General features: G+C 37.0%; 1 long non-coding RNA gene across 1 annotated transcript; it reads left to right on the top strand.

The window, feature by feature from the left end:
• The first annotated feature begins 1,246 nt into the window (after positions 1-1,246).
• LOC145536242 (uncharacterized) lies at positions 1,247-5,820 on the top strand. Its single transcript, XR_014075712.1, has 4 exons — positions 1,247-1,426; positions 2,969-3,115; positions 4,020-4,076; positions 4,299-5,820. It is a non-coding gene; the product is annotated as an uncharacterized LOC145536242 (long non-coding RNA).
• Positions 5,821-8,018: the final 2,198 nt, after the last annotated feature.

The following is an 8,018-nucleotide window of genomic DNA, read 5'->3' as shown; positions in this document are numbered from 1 at the left end:
TATCTTATTACTTTGTATTTGTTTCACTTCCTCAGAAAAAAATAAAATAGCCCTCTTAAAAATATTAATACTAAAATGTAACCTCCCAAATATATCCTATGCCATTATGGGGCCAGACATTAAGGTACACATCAAGTCATGTGATATTAAAAAAAAAGACATCTGCATTCACATTAGTTTATAGAATTCTATAAGTACATGAAAAGTTTATTTTTAGTTTTGTGTAAAAATATGAAACTCCCTCTCCACAAAGATTGGCCTGGTTGACTCAAGACAAGGCTTGAATAAGCAAGAGACCTAAAAAGCCACTGACTCTTTGAGGCAGGCAGCAGAGAAGGATTTTTGTGAGTCTACAGAAGCAGCTGCCCAGAGTTTCAGAAACTGCAAGCAAATCTGGTGGAATAAAAAGGGAATTGCAATTATCCTTCAATAAAAAATAAATTAATTAGAAAAAAATGAGGAAATAAAGGCTTCTCAAAGGGACAGGGAAATTTAGAAAAGGGCATTTCAAGTGCTATTTCCCCTACCCCTTCCTGCCCACAATGGAGGTTCCTAAATTGAGAGTTGTATTTCAGGCCTAGTCTGTATTGTTCAGTTGCTAAACTGTGTCTGACTCTTTCTTACAGATGCTATGGACTGTATAGCCCACCAGGCTTTTGTCCATAGGATTTCCCAGGCGAGAATACTGCAGTGGGTTGCCATTTCCTTCATGGGATCTTCCCAACCCAGGGATTGAACCCATGTCTCCTGCATTGGCAGGTGGGTTCTTTACCACTGAGCCACCAGGGAAACCCCGTCTGTATAGTGACTGATTATCAAATTCTTAACTGTTACCACTGTTATCTGAGATATATCATAAGACTGTTGTAAATGCAGTCCACATTTCTTACATGTCAACTATACTTTCAATGAATATTGATGAAGATGTGAATTTTCAAAGCTTTCTCTTACAAAAATTTTCAAACTTACATAAAAGTAGAAACAAAAATATAATGAATCTTGTAATCATCATTTAGCTTCAACAAATAACATTTTGCCAGTCTTGTTTCATCTAAGACTCTTTCTCCCTTTATTTTTACAATTTATTTATTGTTGATATATTTTAAAGTAAATCCTAGACATTATGTTATTTCTCCTATAATTACCTTGTCATATACCTATACAGGATTAGAACATTTTTTACATTGTGAATTTTTAACTTGCCACTATTACTGCTAAATTTTAAAGGACATTTAAACAAGAATTTGGAGAAGGAAACGGCAACCCACTCCAGTATTCTTGCCTGGAGAATCCCGGGGACAGAGGAGCCTGGTGGGCTGCTGTCTATGGGGTCACACAGAGTCGGACAGGACTGAAGTGACTTAGCAGCAGCAAACAAGAATTAAGATCAACTTTATTCCCCTGTTTCCCTTATTTGAAGATTAAGGTAAATAAACATGCTCAAAACTGATACTATAATTTAAAAAATACTTTTAGGGAGTTCCATGGTGGTCAGTGGTTACGACTTCATGCTTTCATTGCCATTGCCAGGGTGCAGTCCCTGGTTGGGGAGCTAAGATCCCACAAGCCACGTAGCATGGCTAAACAAAAATAAATTTTTTTAGTGATGTTCTCACTATTTCATTTGTAGTTTGCTTATAGATTATAGAATAAAGGTAGTACTTATTAGAAGTTGGTAGGCTAATTTGCAACAATGTAGATGGACCTAGAGAGTATTATACTTAGTGACATAAGTCAAGAAAGAAAAACACTGGATGATATCACATGTAGAATCTAAAAAATAAAATGAATGAATATAACAACAGAAACAGACTCAGAGATATAGAGAACAAACTAGGGGAGAGGGAGAGTGAAAGGGGCAAGATTGGGGTATGAGATTAAGAGATACAAACTAGTATGTATAAAATAAATAAGCAGCAAGGAATATTATACAGCATAGGGAAATATAGCCATTGTTTTTTAATGATTTTAAATGGAGTATAATCTATAAAAATATTGAATCTTGGTGTTGTACCCTTGAAACTAATATTGTAAGTCAACTATACTTCTATTTAAACATTTTAAAATTATAATTACAATAAAGGTAGGCTAACTGCATGGTGTATGGATACCTAGTGGTTCTCAAAGTGTGGTCTGGGGACCAGCAGCATCTGTATCACCTAGGAACTTGTTCGAAATACAAATTACTGGGACTTCCCTGACAGTTCAGTGGTTAAGACTCTGCACCTCCAGTGCAGGAGGTGCGGGTTCAATCCTTGGTTGGGTGAGTAAGGTCCCACATGCTGCGTGGTGTGGCCAAAAAAGGAAAAAAAAAAAAATTAATTGGCTCCAGCCTGAACCTAGTGAATCTGAAACTCTGGGGTGTAACCCAGCAATCAGTGTTTTAAAAAACCCTCTAGGTGGTTCTGATAAGGCTACAGTTTGAAAATCAGTGGGATGTGGTATGGGGTCCAAATCCAGAAATAATTAAATGGCTGAAACCTGTAAATCAAACTGCTCTGTGCAGATGACTGTAATCATCACCTTTCTTCTTTTTATAACTCTTTGTGGATCCAGTCCTGTATTTTCTCCTGCTACCAAAATGTGAAGACATAAGATGTAACATCACGAAAGTCCCTTCTGATTTGACTTTTCAACAAAATTTCCTTGCATATAGTACTCTTTGAATTTGATAATGAAAATCATTCTTCAGCCCTTACACTGCCAAGTTCAGAATAGAATAGGGACACATTGATCACATTAAACTATCCTCCAATCAAGCAGTGAAAGGGTTAAGTATTTCAAGTCTCACTTATAAGCACTAGTGTGACAGCAATCAGTTGAAGTTGTACAGAACAGACCTGCACTTCTAGAAAGAGCCAAATCTTCAGTGAAATGTAAACAGTTAATCTACAACTGATTGAATTAGAGTTGGAAGTGGTCAGCCTCTCTAATTCGTAATAACTAGCAGTTCTGAATTCTTTTTTAGGTCTGAAGATTTTAAAGTAACTGTGGCACAAAAGAACCGAAGAAAATTCTTGTGATGGCCTTAGGTCTCTAAAGGTTTTCATAGTTGCATAAATCCACACTAAGGTCAATATTGGCCTCTAACCATAACCAAAATAAAAATCTTAAGGTAGGTAAGGCTAGATGAAAGTCAGACAGTTTTCTTTTCCTACAAACTACTAATTTGCTTATAACAAATACTTCCATAACCTAGCCATTTAGCTTTGTATAGGATTTGGTCTATTTAGATTTTTTCCCCCCAATCTTATTCTGTTTAATTTTATATTTCCAAGACCCTATATGCACCATGACTAATGATTGTAGCATAAGAAACCTTTTGCATGGGCCTCTGCTTGTTAACAATAATGCTTATTAACTTTAGATTTATGAATAAATATTAGAAGAATACTGGTTCAAAACAAATAAGGAATAAGAACCCAAGATAAACCAAACTATTTCCCCTTTTTATCTTCCCAGAAGAATTTAAATTTTCAAAAAACAACTAGGGTATAATTAATTGAAGTAATAATATTTAAGGACTTCCCTGGTGGTTCAGCGGTAAAGAATCCGGCTGCCAATGCAAGAGACATTGGTTCAATCCTTGGGTTGAAAAGATCCCCCAGAGAAGGAAATGGCAATCCACTCCAGTATTCTTGCCAGGGAAATCCACGGACAGAAGAGCCTGGTGGGTTACAGTCCATGGGATCACAAAAGAATTGGACAAGACTTAGTGACCAAACAACAACAAATAGTATTTAAATAATGATCTTGCTTCAAAATCTGATTCTTGTTTCTAATTTATATTCCAAAAATATTTTTACATACAAAATTATAAATGTCATTTGTTACAAAAACTTTTATATTGAGAGGGTTTTTTTTTTAAGGTCTGTGCATTGTGTTTCTTTAACTTTATTCTGTTACTAGGTACTAGAGACTTCTTTTTAATCCCATTAGCTTAAATAAGGGGCTTTGCATTTTTGGCTAAAGCATCAAGAATGTATTTTCTAATTAAATATTGGAATTTTGTTTGGCAGTGGTTAGGCTCTCCTTCTGCCAGATTACTGACTATTGGATTGAGGAAAAGAAAACAGGTAGGTTCATGAACAATTATTGATGTTTCAGAGAAACTTAAAGACCCCAAATCTCTCCCATAAAATTAATCTGAAGTAGAGAAAAACTTGCTGAAAATATTTTATTTTTCATTAAATTAACATTGTGTAGGGATTTCCTAGCAGAAATTTAACAAAAGCCTGTATTAATCATTAAGAGAATGACCTAACTTACCTGGAAAAACTTGTTTTTCTTTCAACTAGATTTTTGTTTATTATTTGACTACTAAAAAGAAGGTACTCTACTGTACTTATGGCTTTCTTGGTCTTCTACTGTAAATATTTCAGATACATTATATTCTTATGTGAGCTATAAGAATTAAGTAAACCCACGCACCTATGGACACCTTATCTTCGACAAAGGAGGCAAGAATATTCAATGGAGAAAAGACAAGCTCTTTAACAAGTGGTGCTGGGAAAACTGGTCAACCACTTGTAAAAGAATGAAACTAGAACATTTCCTAACACCGTACACAAAAATAAACTCAAAATGGATTAAAGATCTAAATGTAAGACCAGAAACAATAAAACTCCTAGAGGAAAACATAGGCAAAACACTCTCCGACATAAATCACAGCAGGATCCTCCATGACCCACCTCCTAGAATATTGGAAATAAAAGCAAAAATAAACAAATGGGACCTAATTAAAATTAAAAGCTTTTGCACAACAAAGGAAACTATAAACAAGGTGAAAAGACAGCCTTCAGAATGGGAGAAAATAATAGCAAATGAAGCAACAGACAAACAATTAATATCAAAAATATACAAGCAACTTCTGCAGCTGAATTCCCGAAAAATAAACGACCCAATCAAAAAATGGGCCAAAGAACTAAACAGACATTTCTCCAAAGAAGACATACAGATGGCTAACAAACACATGAAAAGATGCTCAACATCACTCATTATTAGAGAAATGCAAATCAAAACCACAATGAGGTATCATTTCACACCAGTCAGAATGGCTGCTATCCAAAAGTCTACAAGCAATAAATGCTGGAGAGGGTGTGGAGAAAAGGGAACCCTCTTACACTGTTGGTGGGAATGCAAACTAGTACAGCCACTATGGAGAACAGTGTGGAGATTCCTTAAAAAACTGGGAATACAACTGCCATATGACCCAGCAATCCCACTGCTGGGCATATACACCGAGGAAACCAGAATTGAAAGAGACGCGTGTACCCCAATGTTCATCGCAGCACTGTTTACAATAGCCAGGACATGGAAGCAACCTAGATGTCCATCAGCAGACGAATGGATAAGGAAGCTGTGGTACATATACACAATGGAATATTACTCAGCCATTAAAAAAAATACATTTGAATCGGTTCTACTGAGATGGATGAAACTGGAGCCCATTATACAGAGTGAAGTAAGCCAGAAAGAAAAACAATACAGTATACTAATGCATATATATGGAATTTGAAAGATGGTAACGATAACCCTATATGCGAGACAGAATAAGAGACACAGACGCATGGAACAATTTTATGGACTCTGAGGGAGAAGGTGAGGGTGGGACGTTCTGGGAGAATAGCATTGAAACATGTATATTATCATATGTGAAACAGAACACCATTCCATGTTCGATGCATGAGACAAGGGCTCAGGGCCGGGGCAATGGGATGATCCAGAAGGATGGGATGGGGAGGGAGGTGGGTGGGGGGTCCAGGAGGGGGAACACATGTAAACCCATGGCTGATTCATGTCAATATATGGCAAAAACTATTGCAATGTTGTGAAGTGATTGGCCCCCAACTAAAATAAATAAATTTATAAAAAAAAAAAAAAAAAAAGAATTAAGTAAAAAGACCTATACTTAGTATGCATTATAAATCAATATTTGGTCATTTGTACAGAATGAAATGTAACAAAAATATTAACACATGGGGATAAGAATCCCTACTCTGCCTACCTCAGAGGATTGTTGCAAGGATTATATGAGTAAATGTACATGAAAGAGCTTCAAAAAGTATAAACTATATAAGCTCAAGTAATCATTCCTCTAATTAGAGTTTATTGGACTGATTGTGGGTTGTTGTTTAGTCACTCAGTCATGTCTGACTCTTTTGTGACCCCATGGACTATAACACACCAGGTTCTGTCCATGGAATTTCCCAGGCAAGAGTACTGGAGTGGGCTATCATTTCCTTCTCCAGGGGATCTTTCCAACCCAGGGATCAAACCCAAGTCTCCTGTATTGGCAGGTCAATTTACCACTGAGCCACCTGGAAAGCCCAATTATGGATTAGTTTCACACAAAATGAAACAGTTGTGAAATAGTATCTGATTAATCAAGGATGTATAGTGATGAAATTCATTTATACAGTTTCTTGGCCATTTCCATGGCCCTTAAAATCTTTTACATATATTTTCTGTTTACTTTCCACTCTCTACATGGTTACTCCTGTGTTTAAATCAGAAGTGTATAGGTAATGGTGCAGAGATAATTGGAGAAATTGTTGCTATGTACAGTTGTGGAAATTGTGTTCATAAACTCTGCCATTCAAGTGGCCCTTAAATAGACTTACCTGGGCAATCAGGTCAGCTCTGTTTTCTAACATATGAAAATAAAACTATATAAAACAGATAACTTCAGGAGGATGAAATAATTGGTCTGGTACTGTTGCACTATGCCATTGTGTCTCTCATTCATTATATTCAGACCATCTCTATAATTTAGATCTGAAGAACCCCAGACATAGAGGTTACATGACTCACCTAAATCATACGGTGAATCACCAGTCAAGCTGTGCTTATAGGCAGTGAAACTGTTTCTGGTTAATTTTTGACATGAATTAGCTAAATTGGCTGCCTCACTGTCTGAACGTTGAGTGTATATATCCAAATCCAGGCTCTCTCTCTTTTTTTTTTTTTTTGCACAGCAAGACCTGGCTAAACATATGATACCAAACCACAAAGCCCAATAGAGGTAATAAATAGGTATGTGGTCCTTAGTGTGTCTACTCAACTAGAATTTAAAAATTAAAGTAATTCTAAAACAAAAAATTGATAACTATGTTTCTTCTCTTAAGAATTTGGAAAGGAGGAAGAGAACTTTTCACTATGTTACCAAGGCCAAACTTGGAGGTCACAAACCATGTCTCCCTAATCACTGTGTTCCCAATGACTAGCACGCTGTCTGATCCATTAATAAGCAGAGTTAATTTCTTCAATATATAGATGTATGAGTGAAGGAATGAATGAACAAATTTATAAATAAACAGTGTGGGAAAGCCTCCTCATCTAAAAGCTGTGCATTGACAATTACAATGCAATTTGGAATCAGTACTGATTTTCTACATATTTCATTTTTTTTAATGGACCAACATTAAACACTTACTATGGGACTTTCCTGGTGGCACACTGGATAAGAATCCGCCTGCCAATGCAGGGGCCATGGGTTTGATCCATGGGCAAAGATGATCCCACATGCCACGGAGCAACTAAGCCCATGTGCCATAACTACTGAGCCCACGCTCTAGAGCATGTGAGCTGCAACTACTGAGCCTGTGTGCCTCAACTACTGAAGTCCGTGCATTAGAGCAGGTGCTTGGCAACAAGAGAAGCCACCACAGTGAAAAGCTTGCACACCTCAACGAAGAGTAGCCCCCACTCACTGCAAATAGAGAAAGCCCATGTAAAAGCAATGAAGACCCAGCATAGCCAAAAATAAATACATTTTAAAAACACCTACTATATGCCAGGCTCTGTGCTAGATGTTAGGGAATCCATTCTATCACTGAAGGGCAATCAGTTCAGTTGCTCAGTTGTGTCCAACTTTTTGCGACCCTGTGAACTGCAGCACGCCAGGCTTCCCTGTCCATCACCAACTCCCAGAGCTTGGTCAAACTCACGTCCTTCAAGTCAGTGACGTGACCCAACCATTTCATCCTCTGTCGTCCCCTTCTCCACCTGCCTTCAAT

The sequence above is a fragment of the Giraffa tippelskirchi genome, chromosome X (genome assembly GCF_054371585.1).
Source record: "Giraffa tippelskirchi isolate mGirTip1 chromosome X, T2T-mGirTip1v1.2.pri, whole genome shotgun sequence".
Lineage (NCBI taxonomy): Eukaryota > Metazoa > Chordata > Mammalia > Artiodactyla > Giraffidae > Giraffa > Giraffa tippelskirchi.
The sequence above is the reverse complement of the archived record's forward strand: the minus strand, read 5'-3'. Positions and strand labels throughout refer to the sequence as shown.